Source organism: Phalangium opilio, unplaced genomic scaffold, assembly GCF_054372755.1.
Source record: "Phalangium opilio isolate 3A_F unplaced genomic scaffold, DU_Popi_V2 ptg000017l_1, whole genome shotgun sequence".
Classification (NCBI taxonomy): Eukaryota; Metazoa; Arthropoda; class Arachnida; order Opiliones; family Phalangiidae; genus Phalangium; species Phalangium opilio.
In genome coordinates this window covers 12047345-12071283 of record NW_028324151.1, presented here as the reverse complement: position 1 = coordinate 12071283, position 23939 = coordinate 12047345, and the positions used below count along the sequence as shown (strand labels likewise).

Sequence of the window (23939 nt, the reverse complement as noted above, 5' to 3'; positions counted from 1 at the left end):
CGAGCCCACCCGGGAGCGGTGTTGTGTAGTCTCAAAGGTTACGTAAAAAGAAAAGTTTTTCCACAATACCTGACGACCATTTATTTTTGGGCTTCCTTGGCGCAATGGTTAGCTTGTTCGGCTGTTAACCGAAAGGTTGGTGGTTCGAGCCCACCCGAGAGAGGTGTTGTGGGGTCTCAGATGTAGCGTAAAAAGTCAAAACTTTTCCACAATACGTGACAAACATTTATTTTCTGAGCTTCCGTGGCTCAATGGTTAGCGCGTTCGGCTGTAAACCAATAAGTTGGTGGTTCGAGCCCACCCGGGAGCGGTGTTATGGGATCTCAAATGTAACGTAAAAAGTCAGAGTTTTTCCACAATACCTGACGAACATATAATTTTTGGGCTTCCGTGGCGCAATGGTTAGCGCGTTCAGCTGTTAACCGAAAGGTTGGTGGTTCGAGCCCACCCGGGAGAGGTGTTGTTGGGTCTCAGATGTAGCGTTTAAAGTCATAACTTTTCCACAATACCTGACAACCATTTAATTTCTGAGCTTCCGTGGCTCAATGGTTAGCGCGTTCGGCTGTTAACCAATAGGTTGGTGGTTCGAGCCCACCCGGGAGAGGTGTTGTGGGGTCTCAGATGTAGCGTAAAAAGTCAAAACTTTTCCACAATACGTGACAACCATTAAATTTCTAAGCTTGCGTGGCTAAATGTTTAGCGCGTTCGGCTGTTAACCAATAGGTTGGTGGTTCGAGCCCACCCGGGAGCGGTGTTAAGGGATCTTAAATGTAACGTAAAAAGTCAGAGTTTTTCCACAATACCTGACGAACATTTAATTTTTGGGCTTCCGTGGCGCAATGGTTAGCGCGTTCAGCTGTTAACCGAAAGGTTGGTGGTTCGAGCCCACCCGGGAGAGGTGACGTGGGGTCTCAGATGTAGCGTAAAAAGTCAAAACTTTTCACAATACGTGACAACCATTTAATTTCTGAGCTTCCGTGGCTCAATGGTTAGCGCGTTCGGCTGTTAACCAATAGGTTGGTGGTTCGAGCCCACCCGGGAGAGGTGACGTGGGGTCTCAGATGTAGCGTGAAAAGTCATAACTTTTCCACAATACCTGACAACCATGTAATTTCTGAGCTTCCGTGGCTCAATGGTTAGCGCGTTCGGCTGTTAACCAATAGGTTGGTGGTTCGAGCCCACCCGGGAGCGGTGTTAAGGGACCTCAAATGTAACGTAAAAAGTCAGAGTTTTTCCACAATACCTGACGAACATTTGATTTTTGGGCTTCCGTGGCGCAATGGTTAGCGCGTTCAGCTGTTAACCGAAAGGTTGGTGGTTCGAGCCCACCCGGGAGAGGTGATGTGGGGTCTCAGATGTAGCGTGAAAAGTCATAACTTTTCCCCAATACGTGACAACCATTTAATTTCTGAGCTCCCTTGGCTCAATGGTTGTCGCGTTCGGCTGTTAACCAATAGGTTGGTGGTTCGAGCCCACCCGGGAGAGGTGACGTGGGGTCTCAGATGTAGCGTGAAAAGTCATAACTTTTCCACAATACCTGACGAACATTTAATTTTTGGGCTTCCGTGGCGCAATGGTTAGCGCGTTCAGCTGTTAACCGAAAGGTTGGTGGTTCGAGCCCACCCGGGAGAGGTGTTATGGGATCTCGAATGTAACGTAAAAAGTCAGAGTTTTTCCACAATACCTGACGAACATTTAATTTTTGGGCTTCCGTGGCACAATGGTTAGCGCGTTCAGCTGTTAACCGAAAGGTTGGTGGTTCGAGCCCACCCGAGAGAGGTGTTGTGGGGTCTCAGATGTAGCGTAAAAAGTCAAAACTTTTCCACAATACGTGACAAACATTTATTTTCTGAGGTTCCGTGGCTCAATGGTTAGCGCGTTCGGCTGTAAACCAATAAGTTGGTGGTTCGAGCCCACCCGGGAGCGGTGTTATGGGATCTCAAATGTAACGTAAAAAGTCAGAGTTTTTCCACAATACCTGACGAACATATAATTTTTGGGCTTCCGTGGCGCAATGGTTAGCGCGTTCAGCTGTTAACCGAAAGGTTGGTGGTTCGAGCCCACCCGGGAGAGGTGTTGTTGGGTCTCAGATGTAGCGTTTAAAGTCATAACTTTTCCACAATACCTGACAACCATTTAATTTCTGAGCTTCCGTGGCTCAATGGTTAGCGCGTTCGGCTGTTAACCAATAGGTTGGTGGTTCGAGCCCACCCGGGAGAGGTGTTGTGGGGTCTCAGATGTAGCGTAAAAAGTCAAAACTTTTCCACAATACGTGACAACCATTAAATTTCTAAGCTTGCGTGGCTAAATGTTTAGCGCGTTCGGCTGTTAACCAATAGGTTGGTGGTTCGAGCCCACCCGGGAGCGGTGTTAAGGGATCTTAAATGTAACGTAAAAAGTCAGAGTTTTTCCACAATACCTGACGAACATTTAATTTTTGGGCTTCCGTGGCGCAATGGTTAGCGCGTTCAGCTGTTAACCGAAAGGTTGGTGGTTCGAGCCCACCCGGGAGAGGTGACGTGGGGTCTCAGATGTAGCGTAAAAAGTCAAAACTTTTCACAATACGTGACAACCATTTAATTTCTGAGCTTCCGTGGCTCAATGGTTAGCGCGTTCGGCTGTTAACCAATAGGTTGGTGGTTCGAGCCCACCCGGGAGAGGTGACGTGGGGTCTCAGATGTAGCGTGAAAAGTCATAACTTTTCCACAATACCTGACAACCATGTAATTTCTGAGCTTCCGTGGCTCAATGGTTAGCGCGTTCGGCTGTTAACCAATAGGTTGGTGGTTCGAGCCCACCCGGGAGCGGTGTTAAGGGACCTCAAATGTAACGTAAAAAGTCAGAGTTTTTCCACAATACCTGACGAACATTTGATTTTTGGGCTTCCGTGGCGCAATGGTTAGCGCGTTCAGCTGTTAACCGAAAGGTTGGTGGTTCGAGCCCACCCGGGAGAGGTGATGTGGGGTCTCAGATGTAGCGTGAAAAGTCATAACTTTTCCCCAATACGTGACAACCATTTAATTTCTGAGCTCCCTTGGCTCAATGGTTGTCGCGTTCGGCTGTTAACCAATAGGTTGGTGGTTCGAGCCCACCCGGGAGAGGTGACGTGGGGTCTCAGATGTAGCGTGAAAAGTCATAACTTTTCCACAATACCTGACGAACATTTAATTTTTGGGCTTCCGTGGCGCAATGGTTAGCGCGTTCAGCTGTTAACCGAAAGGTTGGTGGTTCGAGCCCACCCGGGAGAGGTGTTATGGGATCTCGAATGTAACGTAAAAAGTCAGAGTTTTTCCACAATACCTGACGAACATTTAATTTTTGGGCTTCCGTGGCACAATGGTTAGCGCGTTCAGCTGTTAACCGAAAGGTTGGTGTTTCGAGCCCACCCGGGAGAGGTGTTGTGGGGTCTCAGATGTAGCGTGAAAAGTCATAACTTTTCCACAATACATGACAACCATTTAATTTCTGATCTCCGGTGGCTCAATGGTTATCGCGTTCGGCTGTTAACCAATAGTTTGGTGGTTCGAGCCCACCCGGGAGCGGTGTTGTGGGATCTCAAATGTAACGTAAAAAGCCAAAGTTTTTCCACAATACCTGACGACCATCTAATTTTTGGGCTTCCGTGGCGCAATGGTAAGCGCGTTCGGCTGTTAACCAATAGGTTGGTGGTTAGAGCCCACCCGGGAGAGGTGTAGTGGGGTCTCAGATGTAGCGTGAAAAGTCATAACTTTTCCACAATACCTGACAACCATTTATTTTCTGAGCTTCCGTGGCTCAATGGTTAGCGCGTTCGGCTGTTAACCAATAGGTTGGTTGTTCGAGCCCACCCGGGAGCGGTGTTATGGGATCTCAAATGTAACGTAGAAAGTCAGAGTTTTTCCACAATACCTGACGTACATTTAATTTTTGGGCTTCCGTGGCGCAATGGTTAGCGCGTTCAGCTGTTAACCGAAAGGTTGGTGGTTCGAGCCCACCCGGGAGAGGTGTTGTGGGGTCTCAGATGTAGCGTGAAAAGTCATAACTTTTCCCCAATACGTGACAACCATTTAATTTCTGAGCTCCCTTGGCTCAATGGTTGTCGCGTTCGGCTGTTAACCAATAGGTTGGTGGTTCGAGCCCACCGGGGAGAGGTGACTTGGGGTCTCAGATGTAGCGTGAAAAGTCATAACTTTTTCACAATACCTGACATCCATTTAATTTCTGAGCTTCCGTGGCTCAATTGTTAGCGCGTTCGGCTGTTAACCAATAGGTTGGTGGTTCGAGCCCACCCGGGAGCGGTGTTATGGGATCTCAAATGTAACGTAAAAAGTCAGAGTTTTTCCACAATACCTGACGAACATTTAATTTTTGGGCTTCCGTGGCGCAATGGTTAGCGCGTTCAGCTGTTAACCGAAAGGTTGGTGGTTCGAGCCCACCCGGGAGAGGTGTTGTGGGGTCTCAGATGTAGCGTGAAAAGTCATAACTTTTCCACAATACCTGACGACCATTTTTATTTTTGGGCTTCCGTGGCGCAATGGTTAGCACGTTCGGCTGTTAACCGAAAGGTTGGTGGTTCGAGCCCACCCGGGAGCGGTGTTGTGTAGTCTCAAAGGTTACGTAAAAAGAAAAGTTTTTCCACAATACCTGACGACCATTTATTTTTTGGGCTTCCTTGGCGCAATGGTTAGCTTGTTCGGCTGTTAACCGAAAGGTTGGTGGTTCGAGCCCACCCGAGAGAGGTGTTGTGGGGTCTCAGATGTAGCGTAAAAAGTCAAAACTTTTCCACAATACGTGACAAACATTTATTTTCTGAGCTTCCGTGGCTCAATGGTTAGCGCGTTCGGCTGTAAACCAATAAGTTGGTGGTTCGAGCCCACCCGGGAGCGGTGTTATGGGATCTCAAATGTAACGTAAAAAGTCAGAGTTTTTCCACAATACCTGACGAACATATAATTTTTGGGCTTCCGTGGCGCAATGGTTAGCGCGTTCAGCTGTTAACCGAAAGGTTGGTGGTTCGAGCCCACCCGGGAGAGGTGTTGTTGGGTCTCAGATGTAGCGTTTAAAGTCATAACTTTTCCACAATACCTGACAACCATTTAATTTCTGAGCTTCCGTGGCTCAATGGTTAGCGCGTTCGGCTGTTAACCAATAGGTTGGTGGTTCGAGCCCACCCGGGAGAGGTGACGTGGGGTCTCAGATGTAGCGTGAAAAGTCATAACTTTTTCACAATACCTGACATCCATTTAATTTCTGAGCTTCCGTGGCTCAATTGTTAGCGCGTTCGGCTGTTAACCAATAGGTTGGTGGTTCGAGCCCACCCGGGAGCGGTGTTATGGGATCTCAAATGTAACGTAAAAAGTCAGAGTTTTTCCACAATACCTGACGAACATTTAAATTTTGGGCTTCCGTGGCGCAATGGTTAGCGCGTTCAGCTGTTAACCGAAAGGTTGGTGGTTCGAGCCCACCCGGGAGAGGTGTTGTGGGGTCTCAGATGTAGCGTGAAAAGTCATAACTTTTCCACAATACCTGACGACCATTTTTATTTTTGGGCTTCCGTGGCGCAATGGTTAGCACGTTCGGCTGTTAACCGAAAGGTTGGTGGTTCGAGCCCACCCGGGAGCGGTGTTGTGTAGTCTCAAAGGTTACGTAAAAAGAAAAGTTTTTCCACAATACCTGACGACCATTTATTTTTTGGGCTTCCTTGGCGCAATGATTAGCTTGTTCGGCTGTTAACCGAAAGGTTGGTGGTTCGAGCCCACCCGAGAGAGGTGTTGTGGGGTCTCAGATGTAGCGTAAAAAGTCAAAACTTTTCCACAATACGTGACAAACATTTATTTTCTGAGCTTCCGTGGCTCAATGGTTAGCGCGTTCGGCTGTAAACCAATAAGTTGGTGGTTCGAGCCCACCCGGGAGCGGTGTTATGGGATCTCAAATGTAACGTAAAAAGTCAGAGTTTTTCCACAATACCTGACGAACATATAATTTTTGGGCTTCCGTGGCGCAATGGTTAGCGCGTTCAGCTGTTAACCGAAAGGTTGGTGGTTCGAGCCCACCCGGGAGAGGTGTTGTTGGGTCTCAGATGTAGCGTTTAAAGTCATAACTTTTCCACAATACCTGACAACCATTTAATTTCTGAGCTTCCGTGGCTCAATGGTTAGCGCGTTCGGCTGTTAACCAATAGGTTGGTGGTTCGAGCCCACCCGGGAGAGGTGTTGTGGGGTCTCAGATGTAGCGTAAAAAGTCAAAACTTTTCCACAATACGTGACAACCATTAAATTTCTAAGCTTGCGTGGCTAAACGTTTAGCGCGTTCGGCTGTTAACCAATAGGTTGGTGGTTCGAGCCCACCCGGGAGCGGTGTTAAGGGATCTTAAATGTAACGTAAAAAGTCAGAGTTTTTCCACAATACCTGACGAACATTTAATTTTTGGGCTTCCGTGGCGCAATGGTTAGCGCGTTCAGCTGTTAACCGAAAGGTTGGTGGTTCGAGCCCACCCGGGAGAGGTGACGTGGGGTCTCAGATGTAGCGTAAAAAGTCAAAACTTTTCCACAATACGTGACAACCATTTAATTTCTGAGCTTCCGTGGCTCAATGGTTAGCGCGTTCGGCTGTTAACCAATAGGTTGGTGGTTCGAGCCCACCCGGGAGAGGTGACGTGGGGTCTCAGATGTAGCGTGAAAAGTCATAACTTTTCCACAATACCTGACAACCATGTAATTTCTGAGCTTCCGTGGCTCAATGGTTAGCGCGTTCGGCTGTTAACCAATAGGTTGGTGGTTCGAGCAAACCCGGGAGCGGTGTTAAGGGACCTCAAATGTAACGTAAAAAGTCAGAGTTTTTCCACAATACCTGTCGAACATTTGATTTTTGGGCTTCCGTGGCGCAATGGTTAGCGCGTTCAGCTGTTAACCGAAAGGTTGGTGGTTCGAGCCCACCCGGGAGAGGTGATGTGGGGTCTCAGATGTAGCGTGAAAAGTCATAACTTTTCCCCAATACGTGACAACCATTTAATTTCTGAGCTCCCTTGGCTCAATGGTTGTCGCGTTCGGCTGTTAACCAATAGGTTGGTGGTTCGAGCCCACCCGGGAGAGGTGACGTGGGGTCTCAGATGTAGCGTGAAAAGTCATAACTTTTCCACAATACCTGACGAACATTTAATTTTTGGGCTTCCGTGGCGCAATGGTTAGCGCGTTCAGCTGTTAACCGAAAGGTTGGTGGTTCGAGCCCACCCGGGAGAGGTGTTATGGGATCTCAAATGTAACGTAAAAAGTCAGAGTTTTTCCACAATACCTGACGAACATTTAATTTTTGGGCTTCCGTGGCACAATGGTTAGCGCGTTCAGCTGTTAACCGAAAGGTTGGTGTTTCGAGCCCACCCGGGAGAGGTGTTGTGGGGTCTCAGATGTAGCGTGAAAAGTCATAACTTTTCCACAATACATGACAACCATTAAATTTCTGATCTCCGGTGGCTCAATGGTTATCGCGTTCGGCTGTTAACCAATAGTTTGGTGGTTCGAGCCCACCCGGGAGCGGTGTTGTGGGATCTCAAATGTAACGTAAAAAGCCAAAGTTTTTCCACAATACCTGACGTACATTTAATTTTTGGGCTTCCGTGGCGCAATGGTTAGCGCGTTCAGCTGTTAACCGAAAGGTTGGTGGTTCGAGCCCACCCGGGAGAGGTGTTGTGGGGTCTCAGATGTAGCGTGAAATGTCATAACTTTTCCCCAATACGTGACAACCATTTAATTTCTGAGCTCCCTTGGCTCAATGGTTGTCGCGTTCGGCTGTTAACCAATAGGTTGGTGGTTCGAGCCCACCGGGGAGAGGTGACGTGGGGTCTCAGATGTAGCGTGAAAAGTCATAACTTTTTCACAATACCTGACATCCATTTAATTTCTGAGCTTCCGTGGCTCAATTGTTAGCGCGTTCGGCTGTTAACCAATAGGTTGGTGGTTCGAGCCCACCCGGGAGCGGTGTTATGGGATCTCAAATGTAACGTAAAAAGTCAGAGTTTTTCCACAATACCTGACGAACATTTAATTTTTGGGCTTCCGTGGCGCAATGGTTAGCGCGTTCAGCTGTTAACCGAAAGGTTGGTGGTTCGAGCCCACCCGGGAGAGGTGTTGTGGGGTCTCAGATGTAGCGTGAAAAGTCATAACTTTTCCCCAATACGTGACAACCATTTAATTTCTGAGCTCCCTTGGCTCAATGGTTGTCGCGTTCGGCTGTTAACCAATAGGTTGGTGGTTCGAGCCCACCCGGGAGAGGTGACGTGGGGTCTCAGATGTAGCGTGAAAAGTCATAACTTTTTCACAATACCTGACATCCATTTAATTTCTGAGCTTCCGTGGCTCAATTGTTAGCGCGTTCGGCTGTTAACCAATAGGTTGGTGGTTCGAGCCCACCCGGGAGCGGTGTTATGGGATCTCAAATGTAACGTAAAAAGTCAGAGTTTTTCCACAATACCTGACGAACATTTAATTTTTGGGCTTCCGTGGCGCAATGGTTAGCGCGTTCAGCTGTTTACCGAAAGGTTGGTGGTTCGAGCCCACCCGGGAGAGGTGTTATGGGATCTCGAATGTAACGTAAAAAGTCAGAGTTTTTCCACAATACCTGACGAACATTTAATTTTTGGGCTTCCGTGGCACAATGGTTAGCGCGTTCAGCTGTTAACCGAAAGGTTGGTGTTTCGAGCCCACCCGGGAGAGGTGTTGTGGGGTCTCAGATGTAGCGTGAAAAGTCATAACTTTTCCACAATACATGACAACCATTTAATTTCTGATCTCCGGTGGCTCAATGGTTATCGCGTTCGGCTGTTAACCAATAGTTTGGTGGTTCGAGCCCACCCGGGAGCGGTGTTGTGGGATCTCAAATGTAACGTAAAAAGCCAAAGTTTTTCCACAATACCTGACGACCATCTAATTTTTGGGCTTCCGTGGCGCAATGGTAAGCGCGTTCGGCTGTTAACCAATAGGTTGGTGGTTAGAGCCCACCCGTGAGAGGTGTAGTGGGGTCTCAGATGTAGCGTGAAAAGTCATAACTTTTCCACAATACCTGACAACCATTTATTTTCTGAGCTTCCGTGGCTCAATGGTTAGCGCGTTCGGCTGTTAACCAATAGGTTGGTTGTTCGAGCCCACCCGGGAGCGGTGTTATGGGATCTCAAATGTAACGTAGAAAGTCAGAGTTTTTCCACAATACCTGACGAACATTTAATTTTTGGGCTTCCGTGGCGCAATGGTTAGCGCGTTCAGCTGTTAACCGAAAGGTTGGTGGTTCGAGCCCACCCGGGAGAGGTGTTGTGGGGTCTCAGATGTAGCGTGAAAAGTCATAACTTTTCCCCAATACGTGACAACCATTTAATTTCTGAGCTCCCTTGGCTCAATGGTTGTCGCGTTCGGCTGTTAACCAATAGGTTGGTGGTTCGAGCCCACCCGGGAGAGGTGACGTGGGGTCTCAGATGTAGCGTGAAAAGTCATAACTTTTTCACAATACCTGACATCCATTTAATTTCTGAGCTTCCGTGGCTCAATTGTTAGCGCGTTCGGCTGTTAACCAATAGGTTGGTGGTTCGAGCCCACCCGGGAGCGGTGTTATGGGATCTCAAATGTAACGTAAAAAGTCAGAGTTTTTCCACAATACCTGACGAACATTTAATTTTTGGGCTTCCGTGGCGCAATTGTTAGCGCGTTCAGCTGTTAACCGAAAGGTTGGTGGTTCGAGCCCACCCGGGAGCGGTGTTATGGGATCTCGAATGTAACGTAAAAAGTCAGAGTTTTTCCACAATACCTGACGAACATTTAATTTTTGGGCTTCCGTGGCACAATGGTTAGCGCGTTCAGCTGTTAACCGAAAGGGTGGTGTTTCGAGCCCACCCGGGAGAGGTGTTGTGGGGTCTCAGATGTAGCGTGAAAAGTCATAACTTTTCCACAATACATGACAACCATTTAATTTCTGATCTCCGGTGGCTCAATGGTTATCGCGTTCGGCTGTTAACCAATAGTTTGGTGGTTCGAGCCCACCCGGGAGCGGTGTTGTGGGATCTCAAATGTAACGTAAAAAGCCAAAGTTTTTCCACAATACCTGACGACCATCTAATTTTTGGGCTTCCGTGGCGCAATGGTAAGCGCGTTTGGCTGTTAACCAATAGGTTGGTGGTTAGAGCCCACCCGTGAGAGGTGTAGTGGGGTCTCAGATGTAGCGTGAAAAGTCATAACTTTTCCACAATACCTGACAACCATTTATTTTCTGAGCTTCCGTGGCTCAATGGTTAGCGCGTTCGGCTGTTAACCAATAGGTTGGTTGTTCGAGCCCACCCGGGAGCGGTGTTATGGGATCTCAAATGTAACGTAGAAAGTCAGAGTTTTTCCACAATACCTGACGAACATTTAATTTTTGGGCTTCCGTGGCGCAATGGTTAGCGCGTTCAGCTGTTAACCGAAAGGTTGGTGGTTCGAGCCCACCCGGGAGAGGTGTTGTGGGGTCTCAGATGTAGCGTGAAAAGTCATAACTTTTCCCCAATACGTGACAACCATTTAATTTCTGAGCTCCCTTGGCTCAATGGTTGTCGCGTTCGGCTGTTAACCAATAGGTTGGTGGTTCGAGCCCACCCGGGAGAGGTGACGTGGGGTCTCAGATGTAGCGTGAAAAGTCATAACTTTTTCACAATACCTGACATCCATTTAATTTCTGAGCTTCCGTGGCTCAATTGTTAGCGCGTTCGGCTGTTAACCAATAGGTTGGTGGTTCGAGCCCACCCGGGAGCGGTGTTATGGGATCTCAAATGTAACGTAAAAAGTCAGAGTTTTTCCACAATACCTGACGAACATTTAATTTTTGGGCTTCCGTGGCGCAATGGTTAGCGCGTTCAGCTGTTAACCGAAAGGTTGGTGGTTCGAGCCCACCCGGGAGCGGTGTTATGGGATCTCGAATGTAACGTAAAAAGTCAGAGTTTTTCCACAATACCTGACGAACATTTAATTTTTGGGCTTCCGTGGCACAATGGTTAGCGCGTTCAGCTGTTAACCGAAAGGTTGGTGTTTCGAGCCCACCCGGGAGAGGTGTTGTGGGGTCTCAGATGTAGCGTGAAAAGTCATAACTTTTCCACAATACATGACAACCATTAAATTTCTGATCTCCGGTGGCTCAATGGTTATCGCGTTCGGCTGTTAACCAATAGTTTGGTGGTTCGAGCCCACCCGGGAGCGGTGTTGTGGGATCTCAAATGTAACGTAAAAAGCCAAAGTTTTTCCACAATACCTGACGTACATTTAATTTTTGGGCTTCCGTGGCGCAATGGTTAGCGCGTTCAGCTGTTAACCGAAAGGTTGGTGGTTCGAGCCCACCCGGGAGAGGTGTTGTGGGGTCTCAGATGTAGCGTGAAATGTCATAACTTTTCCCCAATACGTGACAACCATTTAATTTCTGAGCTCCCTTGGCTCAATGGTTGTCGCGTTCGGCTGTTAACCAATAGGTTGGTGGTTCGAGCCCACCGGGGAGAGGTGACGTGGGGTCTCAGATGTAGCGTGAAAAGTCATAACTTTTTCACAATACCTGACATCCATTTAATTTCTGAGCTTCCGTGGCTCAATTGTTAGCGCGTTCGGCTGTTAACCAATAGGTTGGTGGTTCGAGCCCACCCGGGAGCGGTGTTATGGGATCTCAAATGTAACGTAAAAAGTCAGAGTTTTTCCACAATACCTGACGAACATTTAATTTTTGGGCTTCCGTGGCGCAATGGTTAGCGCGTTCAGCTGTTAACCGAAAGGTTGGTGGTTCGAGCCCACCCGGGAGAGGTGTTGTGGGGTCTCAGATGTAGCGTGAAAAGTCATAACTTTTCCCCAATACGTGACAACCATTTAATTTCTGAGCTCCCTTGGCTCAATGGTTGTCGCGTTCGGCTGTTAACCAATAGGTTGGTGGTTCGAGCCCACCCGGGAGAGGTGACGTGGGGTCTCAGATGTAGCGTGAAAAGTCATAACTTTTTCACAATACCTGACATCCATTTAATTTCTGAGCTTCCGTGGCTCAATTGTTAGCGCGTTCGGCTGTTAACCAATAGGTTGGTGGTTCGAGCCCACCCGGGAGCGGTGTTATGGGATCTCAAATGTAACGTAAAAAGTCAGAGTTTTTCCACAATACCTGACGAACATTTAATTTTTGGGCTTCCGTGGCGCAATGGTTAGCGCGTTCAGCTGTTTACCGAAAGGTTGGTGGTTCGAGCCCACCCGGGAGAGGTGTTATGGGATCTCGAATGTAACGTAAAAAGTCAGAGTTTTTCCACAATACCTGACGAACATTTAATTTTTGGGCTTCCGTGGCACAATGGTTAGCGCGTTCAGCTGTTAACCGAAAGGTTGGTGTTTCGAGCCCACCCGGGAGAGGTGTTGTGGGGTCTCAGATGTAGCGTGAAAAGTCATAACTTTTCCACAATACATGACAACCATTTAATTTCTGATCTCCGGTGGCTCAATGGTTATCGCGTTCGGCTGTTAACCAATAGTTTGGTGGTTCGAGCCCACCCGGGAGCGGTGTTGTGGGATCTCAAATGTAACGTAAAAAGCCAAAGTTTTTCCACAATACCTGACGACCATCTAATTTTTGGGCTTCCGTGGCGCAATGGTAAGCGCGTTCGGCTGTTAACCAATAGGTTGGTGGTTAGAGCCCACCCGTGAGAGGTGTAGTGGGGTCTCAGATGTAGCGTGAAAAGTCATAACTTTTCCACAATACCTGACAACCATTTATTTTCTGAGCTTCCGTGGCTCAATGGTTAGCGCGTTCGGCTGTTAACCAATAGGTTGGTTGTTCGAGCCCACCCGGGAGCGGTGTTATGGGATCTCAAATGTAACGTAGAAAGTCAGAGTTTTTCCACAATACCTGACGAACATTTAATTTTTGGGCTTCCGTGGCGCAATGGTTAGCGCGTTCAGCTGTTAACCGAAAGGTTGGTGGTTCGAGCCCACCCGGGAGAGGTGTTGTGGGGTCTCAGATGTAGCGTGAAAAGTCATAACTTTTCCCCAATACGTGACAACCATTTAATTTCTGAGCTCCCTTGGCTCAATGGTTGTCGCGTTCGGCTGTTAACCAATAGGTTGGTGGTTCGAGCCCACCCGGGAGAGGTGACGTGGGGTCTCAGATGTAGCGTGAAAAGTCATAACTTTTTCACAATACCTGACATCCATTTAATTTCTGAGCTTCCGTGGCTCAATTGTTAGCGCGTTCGGCTGTTAACCAATAGGTTGGTGGTTCGAGCCCACCCGGGAGCGGTGTTATGGGATCTCAAATGTAACGTAAAAAGTCAGAGTTTTTCCACAATACCTGACGAACATTTAATTTTTGGGCTTCCGTGGCGCAATTGTTAGCGCGTTCAGCTGTTAACCGAAAGGTTGGTGGTTCGAGCCCACCCGGGAGCGGTGTTATGGGATCTCGAATGTAACGTAAAAAGTCAGAGTTTTTCCACAATACCTGACGAACATTTAATTTTTGGGCTTCCGTGGCACAATGGTTAGCGCGTTCAGCTGTTAACCGAAAGGGTGGTGTTTCGAGCCCACCCGGGAGAGGTGTTGTGGGGTCTCAGATGTAGCGTGAAAAGTCATAACTTTTCCACAATACATGACAACCATTTAATTTCTGATCTCCGGTGGCTCAATGGTTATCGCGTTCGGCTGTTAACCAATAGTTTGGTGGTTCGAGCCCACCCGGGAGCGGTGTTGTGGGATCTCAAATGTAACGTAAAAAGCCAAAGTTTTTCCACAATACCTGACGACCATCTAATTTTTGGGCTTCCGTGGCGCAATGGTAAGCGCGTTTGGCTGTTAACCAATAGGTTGGTGGTTAGAGCCCACCCGTGAGAGGTGTAGTGGGGTCTCAGATGTAGCGTGAAAAGTCATAACTTTTCCACAATACCTGACAACCATTTATTTTCTGAGCTTCCGTGGCTCAATGGTTAGCGCGTTCGGCTGTTAACCAATAGGTTGGTTGTTCGAGCCCACCCGGGAGCGGTGTTATGGGATCTCAAATGTAACGTAGAAAGTCAGAGTTTTTCCACAATACCTGACGAACATTTAATTTTTGGGCTTCCGTGGCGCAATGGTTAGCGCGTTCAGCTGTTAACCGAAAGGTTGGTGGTTCGAGCCCACCCGGGAGAGGTGTTGTGGGGTCTCAGATGTAGCGTGAAAAGTCATAACTTTTCCCCAATACGTGACAACCATTTAATTTCTGAGCTCCCTTGGCTCAATGGTTGTCGCGTTCGGCTGTTAACCAATAGGTTGGTGGTTCGAGCCCACCCGGGAGAGGTGACGTGGGGTCTCAGATGTAGCGTGAAAAGTCATAACTTTTTCACAATACCTGACATCCATTTAATTTCTGAGCTTCCGTGGCTCAATTGTTAGCGCGTTCGGCTGTTAACCAATAGGTTGGTGGTTCGAGCCCACCCGGGAGCGGTGTTATGGGATCTCAAATGTAACGTAAAAAGTCAGAGTTTTTCCACAATACCTGACGAACATTTAATTTTTGGGCTTCCGTGGCGCAATTGTTAGCGCGTTCAGCTGTTAACCGAAAGGTTGGTGGTTCGAGCCCACCCGGGAGCGGTGTTATGGGATCTCGAATGTAACGTAAAAAGTCAGAGTTTTTCCACAATACCTGACGAACATTTAATTTTTGGGCTTCCGTGGCACAATGGTTAGCGCGTTCAGCTGTTAACCGAAAGGGTGGTGTTTCGAGCCCACCCGGGAGAGGTGTTGTGGGGTCTCAGATGTAGCGTGAAAAGTCATAACTTTTCCACAATACATGACAACCATTTAATTTCTGATCTCCGGTGGCTCAATGGTTATCGCGTTCGGCTGTTAACCAATAGTTTGGTGGTTCGAGCCCACCCGGGAGCGGTGTTGTGGGATCTCAAATGTAACGTAAAAAGCCAAAGTTTTTCCACAATACCTGACGACCATCTAATTTTTGGGCTTCCGTGGCGCAATGGTAAGCGCGTTTGGCTGTTAACCAATAGGTTGGTGGTTAGAGCCCACCCGTGAGAGGTGTAGTGGGGTCTCAGATGTAGCGTGAAAAGTCATAACTTTTCCACAATACCTGACAACCATTTATTTTCTGAGCTTCCGTGGCTCAATGGTTAGCGCGTTCGGCTGTTAACCAATAGGTTGGTTGTTCGAGCCCACCCGGGAGCGGTGTTATGGGATCTCAAATGTAACGTAGAAAGTCAGAGTTTTTCCACAATACCTGACGAACATTTAATTTTTGGGCTTCCGTGGCGCAATGGTTAGCGCGTTCAGCTGTTAACCGAAAGGTTGGTGGTTCGAGCCCACCCGGGAGAGGTGTTGTGGGGTCTCAGATGTAGCGTGAAAAGTCATAACTTTTCCCCAATACGTGACAACCATTTAATTTCTGAGCTCCCTTGGCTCAATGGTTGTCGCGTTCGGCTGTTAACCAATAGGTTGGTGGTTCGAGCCCACCCGGGAGAGGTGACGTGGGGTCTCAGATGTAGCGTGAAAAGTCATAACTTTTTCACAATACCTGACATCCATTTAATTTCTGAGCTTCCGTGGCTCAATTGTTAGCGCGTTCGGCTGTTAACCAATAGGTTGGTGGTTCGAGCCCACCCGGGAGCGGTGTTATGTGATCTCAAATGTAACGTAAAAAGTCAGAGTTTTTCCACAATACCTGACGAACATTTAATTTTAGGGCTTCCGTGGCGCAATGGTTAGCGCGTTCAGCTGTTAACCGAAAGGTTGGTGGTTCGAGCCCACCCGGGAGCGGTGTTATGGGATCTCGAATGTAACGTAAAAAGTCAGAGTTTTTCCACAATACCTGACGAACATTTAATTTTTGGGCTTCCGTGGCACAATGGTTAGCGCGTTCAGCTGTTAACCGAAAGGGTGGTGTTTCGAGCCCACCCGGGAGAGGTGTTGTGGGGTCTCAGATGTAGCGTGAAAAGTCATAACTTTTCCACAATACATGACAACCATTTAATTTCTGATCTCCGGTGGCTCAATGGTTATCGCGTTCGGCTGTTAACCAATAGTTTGGTGGTTCGAGCCCACCCGGGAGCGGTGTTGTGGGATCTCAAATGTAACGTAAAAAGCCAAAGTTTTTCCACAATACCTGACGACCATCTAATTTTTGGGCTTCCGTGGCACAATGGTAAGCGCGTTCGGCTGTTAACCAATAGGTTGGTGGTTAGAGCCCACCCGGGAGAGGTGTAGTGGGGTCTCAGATGTAGCGTGAAAAGTCATAACTTTTCCACAATACCTGACAACCATTTAATTTCTGAGCTTCCGTGGCTCAATGGTTAGCGCGTTCGGCTGTTAACCAATAGGTTGGTTGTTCGAGCCCACCCGGGAGCGGTGTTATGGGATCTCAAATGTAACGTAGAAAGTCAGAGTTTTTCCACAATACCTGACGAACATTTAATTTTTGGGCTTCCGTGGCGCAATGGTTAGCGCGTTCAGCTGTTAACCGAAAGGTTGGTGGTTCGAGCCCACCCGGGAGAGGTGTTGTGGGGTCTCAGATGTAGCGTGAAAAGTCATAACTTTTCCACAATACCTGACAACCATTTAATTTTTGAGATTCCGTGGCTCAATGGTTAGCGCGTTCGGCTGTTAACCAATAGGTTGGTGGTTCGACCCACCCGGGAGCGGTGTTATGGGATCTCAAATGTAACGTAAAAAGTCAGAGTTTTTCCACAATACCTGACGAACATTTAATTTTTGGGCTTCCGTGGCGCAATGGTTAGCGCGTTCAGCTGTTAACCGAAAGGTTGGTGGTTCGAACCCACCCGGGAGAGGTGTTATGGGATCTCGAATGTAACGTAAAAAGTCAGAGTTTTTCCACAATACCTGACGAACATTTAATTTTTGGGCTTCCGTGGCACAATGGTTAGCGCGTTCAGCTGTTAACCGAAAGGTTGGTGTTTCGAGCCCACCCGGGAGAGGTGTTGTGGGGTCTCAGATGTAGCGTGAAAAGTCATAACTTTTCCACAATACATGACAACCATTTAATTTCTGATCTCCGGTGGCTCAATGGTTATCGCGTTCGGCTGTTAACCAATAGTTTGGTGGTTCGAGCCCACCCGGGAGCGGTGTTGTGGGATCTCAAATGTAACGTAAAAAGCCAAAGTTTTTCCACAATACCTGACGACCATCTAATTTTTGGGCTTCCGTGGCGCAATGGTAAGCGCGTTCGGCTGTTAACCAATAGGTTGGTGGTTAGAGCCCACCCGGGAGAGGTGTAGTGGGGTCTCAGATGTAGCGTGAAAAGTCATAACTTTTCCACAATACCTGACAACCATTTATTTTCTGAGCTTCCGTGGCTCAATGGTTAGCGCGTTCGGCTGTTAACCAATAGGTTGGTTGTTCGAGCCCACCCGGGAGCGGTGTTATGGGATCTCAAATGTAACGTAGAAAGTCAGAGTTTTTCCACAATACCTGACGTACATTTAATTTTTGGGCTTCCGTGGCGCAATGGTTAGCGCGTTCAGCTGTTAACCGAAAGGTTGGTGGTTCGAGCCCACCCGGGAGAGGTGTTGTGGGGTCTCAGATGTAGCGTGAAAAGTCATAACGTTTTCACAATACCTGACATCCATTTAATTTCTGAGCTTCCGTGGCTCAATTGTTAGCGCGTTCGGCTGTTAACCAATAGGTTGGTGGTTCGAGCCCACCCGGGAGCGGTGTTGTGGGATCTCAAATGTAACGTAAAAAGCCAAAGTTTTTCCACAATACCTGACGACCATCTAATTTTTGGGCTTCCGTGGCACAATGGTAAGCGCGTTCGGCTGTTAACCAATAGGTTGGTGGTTAGAGCCCACCCGGGAGAGGTGTAGTGGGGTCTCAGATGTAGCGTGAAAAGTCATAACTTTTCCACAATACCTGACAACCATTTAATTTCTGAGCTTCCGTGGCTCAATGGTTAGCGCGTTCGGCTGTTAACCAATAGGTTGGTTGTTCGAGCCCACCCGGGAGCGGTGTTATGGGATCTCAAATGTAACGTAGAAAGTCAGAGTTTTTCCACAATACCTGACGAACATTTAATTTTTGGGCTTCCGTGGCGCAATGGTTAGCGCGTTCAGCTGTTAACCGAAAGGTTGGTGGTTCGAGCCCACCCGGGAGAGGTGTTGTGGGGTCTCAGATGTAGCGTGAAAAGTCATAACTTTTCCACAATACCTGACAACCATTTAATTTTTGAGATTCCGTGGCTCAATGGTTAGCGCGTTCGGCTGTTACCTCTCCGTGTGACGTAGTCCAGGAGAGGTTCTGTAACGGCCGTGTCTGTGTGTGTGTGTGTGTCTGTGTGTCTGTCTGTCCGTTGTTACACCCACGTGACCGCGTTCGCAGTTTGCGTATCGGAGCAAACGTGTTCGCCATTTCCGAACTGCTTTCACAGTCACGGAAATGGCTCCTCTACTTGAGTTCTCACACCACCAATCTTCTGGTCTTTGTCCATACCACACGGACACTAGTCTGTTCTTACTGGCTGCTAATCACCACCATCTTCTGGTCTTCGTCCATTCCACGTGGACACCAGTCTGTACATACTGGCTTCTAATCACCACCATCTTCTGTTCTTTGTCAATTCCACATTGACACCCGTCTGCACTTACACTGCCTTCTAACACCACCATCCACTGGTCTTCCGTCTATTCCACATAGACACCAATCTGTATCATTGGCTTCTACTCCATTATCATCGTTTGGTTTTAGGATATACGCGGCGATCAGCTAGGGTTACGAGAAACGTCTAGCCTCCCTAAGGTAGGATCGCTACCAAAGGTTTTCGCATTTGCGGTTTTTCCTTACTATTATAATGGAAACGAATCGTATATATACCCCAAAATTTGAAGAAAGCGGGAAGAGGGGTACCCTTCACTTTAAACGTCAATATTAGCAAAGTTTGAGAAGATAATAAGTATAACTTTATTTTAAACGATTTAACTATTATTAATGTTAATTATTGAAGATTAAAATAATTAAAAATAATTATATTTATTTAAATATTAAAGATAAACCTCTCGTGCAAAGAGAGAGATTATCATTGCCTCCTATATCTACCAAGGCCCGTGCATGCGATATATTTCCTTCATTGCCTCCTATATCTATCAAGGCCCGTGCATTGTGATATATTTCATTCATTGCCTCCTATATCTATCATTGCGATATATTTTTCAAAACAACAACAAAAATGGGAAGCTCCTCTCAGAAACATAATAATTTCATTTCTCTGTATATGAAATGAAAATATGGATAATATTGCGCTCCTTTAATGGTATGAATCCTTGCCTGTCTATTAATATTTTACGTAGGAGTAATACGTTTTTAGCGAAGTTTAGAGAGGATAAACATAAGCGAGATTGTTTCGGAAAAAAAAATACTGCTTCCACTAATGGGTTTATACTCCTTGTTACTGTTGTATAGAGTAATCATGATAAAAGCTTAAAAAATTACGAGAGGACAGACCTTTTTTATCCTCTTGTTTTATTTTTAATAAGAATATAAAACATTTATTTTGTATCAAAAAATATTTTTTGCTGCTAAGATTGCTTTTAAAAAATCCAAACGGTTAGGCGTTGGTAAAAAAGACAAATGATATTTTTCAAATCTAATGAGATAACGCCACCTAGTTGAAAATTGGCCTTTTTTTATCCGCGGGAGCCATTCTTAATGAGAATTTCGATGCTAGTAGGTTGTCAATTAAACTAGCGGTATATTATTGTTGTTGGAAATTGGATATTAAGTGGTTGTAAAGAGCCAGCAGGTTTTTGCCACTTCTTTTTGTGAGTATTTGATTTTTGTATGTAAAATGGAGGAAGATAATGTTGAGACTAAGGATGAAATGTGGAAGCGCAAAGCGCGGGAAAGGATGAGGGCAAAAAGGTCGACGTTTTCATTGGATACTTAAGGTTATATAATCTTCTCGACACGGAGAGGTAATATTATGGTTTTCCCAACTTGTTAACCAATAGGTTGGTGGTTCGACCCACCCGGGAGCGGTGTTATGGGATCTCAAATGTAACGTAAAAAGTCAGAGTTTTTCCACAATACCTGACGAACATTTAATTTTTGGGCTTCCGTGGCGCAATGGTTAGCGCGTTCAGCTGTTAACCGAAAGGTTGGTGGTTCGAGCCCACCCGGGAGAGGTGTTATGGGATCTCGAATGTAACGTAAAAAGTCAGAGTTTTTCCACAATACCTGACGAACATTTAATTTTTGGGCTTCCGTGGCACAATGGTTAGCGCGTTCAGCTGTTAACCGAAAGGTTGGTGTTTCGAGCCCACCCGGGAGAGGTGTTGTGGGGTCTCAGATGTAGCGTGAAAAGTCATAACTTTTCCACAATACATGACAACCATTTAATTTCTGATCTCCGGTGGCTCAATGGTTATCGCGTTCGGCTGTTAACCAATAGTTTGGTGGTTCGAGCCCACCCGGGAGCGGTGTTGTGGGATCTCAAATGTAACGTAAAAAGCCAAAGTTTTTCCACAATACCTGACGACCATCTAATTTTTGGGCTTCCGTGGCGCAATGGTAAGCGCGTTCGGCTGTTAACCAATAGGTTGGTGGTTAGAGCCCACCCGGGAGAGGTGTAGTGGGGTCTCAGATGTAGCGTGAAAAGTCATAACTTTTCCACAATACCTGACAACCATTTATTTTCTGAGCTTCCGTGGCTCAATGGTTAGCGCGTTCGGCTGTTAACCAATAGGTTGGTTGTTCGAGCCCACCCGGGAGCGGTGTTATGGGATCTCAAATGTAACGTAGAAAGTCAGAGTTTTTCCACAATACCTGACGTTCATTTAATTTTTGGGCTTCCGTGGCGCAATGGTTAGCGCGTTCAGCTGTTAACCGAAAGGTTGGTGGTTCGAGCCCACCCGGGAGAGGTGTTGTGGGGTCTCAGATGTAGCGTGAAAAGTCATAACTTTTCCCCAATACGTGACAACCATTTAATTTCTGAGCTCCCTTGGCTCAATGGTTGTCGCGTTCGGCTGTTAACCAATAGAATGGTGGTTCGAGCCCACCCGGGAGAGGTGACGTGGGGTCTCAGATGTAGCGTGAAAAGTCATAACTTTTTCACAATACCTGACATCCATTTAATTTCTGAGCTTCCGTGGCTCAATTGTTAGCGCGTTCGGCTGTTAACCAATAGGTTGGTGGTTCGAGCCCACCCGGGAGCGGTGTTATGGGATCTCAAATGTAACGTAAAAAGTCAGAGTTTTTCCACAATACCTGACGAACATTTAATTTTTGGGCTTCCGTGGCGCAATGGTTAGAGCGTTCAGCTGTTAACCGAAAGGTTGGTGGTTCGAGCCCACCCGGGAGAGGTGTTATGGGATCTCGAATGTAACGTAAAAAGTCAGAGTTTTTCCACAATACCTGACGAACATTTAATTTTTGGGCTTCCGTGGCACAATGGTTAGCGCGTTCAGCTGTTAACCAAAAGGTTGGTGTTTCGAGCCCACCCGGGAGAGGTGTTGTGGGGTCTCAGATGTAGCGTGAAAAGTCATAACTTTTCCACAATACATGACAACCATTTAATTTCTGATCTCCGGTGGCTCAATGGTTATCGCGTTCGGCTGTTAACCAATAGTTTGGTGGTTCGAGCCCACCCGAGAGCGGTGTTGTGGGATCTCAAATGTAACGTAAAAAGCCAAAGTTTTTCCACAATACCTGACGACCATCTAATTTTTGGGCTTCCGTGGCGCAATGGTAAGCGCGTTCGGCTGTTAACCAATAGGTTGGTGGTTAGATCCCACCCGGGAGAGGTGTAGTGGGGTCTCAGATGTAGCGTGAAAAGTTATAACTTTTCCACAATACCTGACAACCATTTATTTTCTGAGCTTCCGTGGCTCAATGGTTAGCGCGTTCGGCTGTTAACCAATAGGTTGGTTGTTCGAGCCCACCCGGGAGCGGTGTTATGGGATCTCAAATGTAACGTAGAAAGTCAGAGTTTTTCCACAATACCTGACGAACATTTAATTTTTGGGCTTCCGTGGCGCAATGGTTAGCGCGTTCAGCTGTTAACCGAAAGGTTGGTGGTTCGAGCCCACCCGGGAGAGGTGTTGTGGGGTCTCAGATGTAGCGTGAAAAGTCATAACTTTTCCCCAATACGTGACAACCATTTAATTTCTGAGCTCCCTTGGCTCAATGGTTGTCGCGTTCGGCTGTTAACCAATAGGTTGGTGGTTCGAGCCCACCCGGGAGAGGTGACGTGGGGTCTCAGATGTAGCGTGAAAAGTCATAACTTTTTCACAATACCTGACATCCATTTAATTTCTGAGCTTCCGTGGCTCAATTGTTAGCGCGTTCGGCTGTTAACCAATAGGTTGGTGGTTCGAGCCCACCCGGGAGCGGTGTTATGGGATCTCAAATGTAACGTAAAAAGTCAGAGTTTTTCCACAATACCTGACGAACATTTAATTTTTGGGCTTCCGTGGCGCAATGGTTAGCGCGTTCAGCTGTTAACCGAAAGGTTGGTGGTTCGAGCCCACCCGGGAGCGGTGTTATGGGATCTCGAATGTAACGTAAAAAGTCAGAGTTTTTCCACAATACCTGACGAACATTTAATTTTTGGGCTTCCGTGGCACAATGGTTAGCGCGTTCAGCTGTTAACCGAAAGGGTGGTGTTTCGAGCCCACCCGGGAGAGGTGTTGTGGGGTCTCAGATGTAGCGTGAAAAGTCATAACTTTTCCACAATACATGACAACCATTTAATTTCTGATCTCCGGTGGCTCAATGGTTATCGCGTTCGGCTGTTAACCAATAGTTTGGTGGTTCGAGCCCACCCGGGAGCGGTGTTGTGGGATCTCAAATGTAACGAAAAAAGCCAAAGTTTTTCCACAATACCTGACGACCATCTAATTTTTGGGCTTCCGTGGCACAATGGTAAGCGCGTTCGGCTGTTAACCAATACGTTGGTGGTTAGAGCCCACCCGGGAGAGGTGTAGTGGGGTCTCAGATGTAGCGTGAAAAGTCATAACTTTTCCACAATACCTGACAACCATTTAATTTCTGAGCTTCCGTGGCTCAATGGTTAGCGCGTTCGGCTGTTAACCAATAGGTTGGTTGTTCGAGCCCACCCGGGAGCGGTGTTATGGGATCTCAAATGTAACGTAGAAAGTCAGAGTTTTTCCACAATACCTGACGAACATTTAATTTTTGGGCTTCCGTGGCGCAATGGTTAGCGCGTTCAGCTGTTAACCGAAAGGTTGGTGGTTCGAGCCCACCCGGGAGAGGTGTTGTGGGGTCTCAGATGTAGCGTGAAAAGTCATAACTTTTCCACAATACCTGACAACCATTTAATTTTTGAGATTCCGTGGCTCAATGGTTAGCGCGTTCGGCTGTTAACCAATAGGTTGGTGGTTCGACCCACCCGGGAGCGGTGTTATGGGATCTCAAATGTAACGTAAAAAGACAGAGTTTTTCCACAATACCTGACGAACATTTAATTTTTGGGCTTCCGTGGCGCAATGGTTAGCGCGTTCAGCTGTTAACCCAAAGGTTGGTGGTTCTAGCCCACCCGGGAGAGGTGTTGTGGGGTCTCAGATGTAGCGTAAAAAGTCAGAGTTTTTCCACAATACCTGACGAATATTTAATTGTTGGGCTTCCGTGGCGCAATGGTTAGCGCGTTCGGTTGTTAACCAAAAGGTTGGTGGTTCGAGCGCACCCTGGAGCGGTGTTGTGTAGTCTCAAATGTAACGTAAAAGGAAAAGTTTTTCCACAATACCTGACGAACATTTAATTTTTGGGCTTCCGTGGCGCAATGGTTAGCGCGTTCAGCTGTTAACCGAAAGGTTGGTGGTTCGAGCCCACCCGGGAAAGGTGACGTGGGGTCTCAGATGTAGCGTAAAAAGTCAAAACTTTTCCACAATACGTGACAACCATTTAATTACTGAGCTTCCGTGGCTCAATGGTTAGCGCGTTCGGCTGTTATCCAATAGGTTGGTGGTTCGAGCCCACCCGGGAGAGGTG

The 23939-nt window shown here is 47.2% G+C and overlaps 3 non-coding genes across 3 annotated transcripts; all 3 read left to right on the top strand.

Annotated features, from left to right (window-relative positions):
* The first annotated feature begins 237 nt into the window (after window positions 1-237).
* On the top strand, window positions 238-310 carry TRNAY-GUA (transfer RNA tyrosine (anticodon GUA)). The gene has a single exon. It is a non-coding gene; the product is annotated as a tRNA-Tyr (tRNA).
* Window positions 311-4792: 4482 nt separating this feature from the next.
* On the top strand, window positions 4793-4865 carry TRNAY-GUA (transfer RNA tyrosine (anticodon GUA)). The gene has a single exon. It is a non-coding gene; the product is annotated as a tRNA-Tyr (tRNA).
* A 956-nt stretch (window positions 4866-5821) lies between these two features.
* Window positions 5822-5894, top strand: TRNAY-GUA (transfer RNA tyrosine (anticodon GUA)). The gene has a single exon. It is a non-coding gene; the product is annotated as a tRNA-Tyr (tRNA).
* The last annotated feature ends 18045 nt before the right edge of the window (window positions 5895-23939 follow it).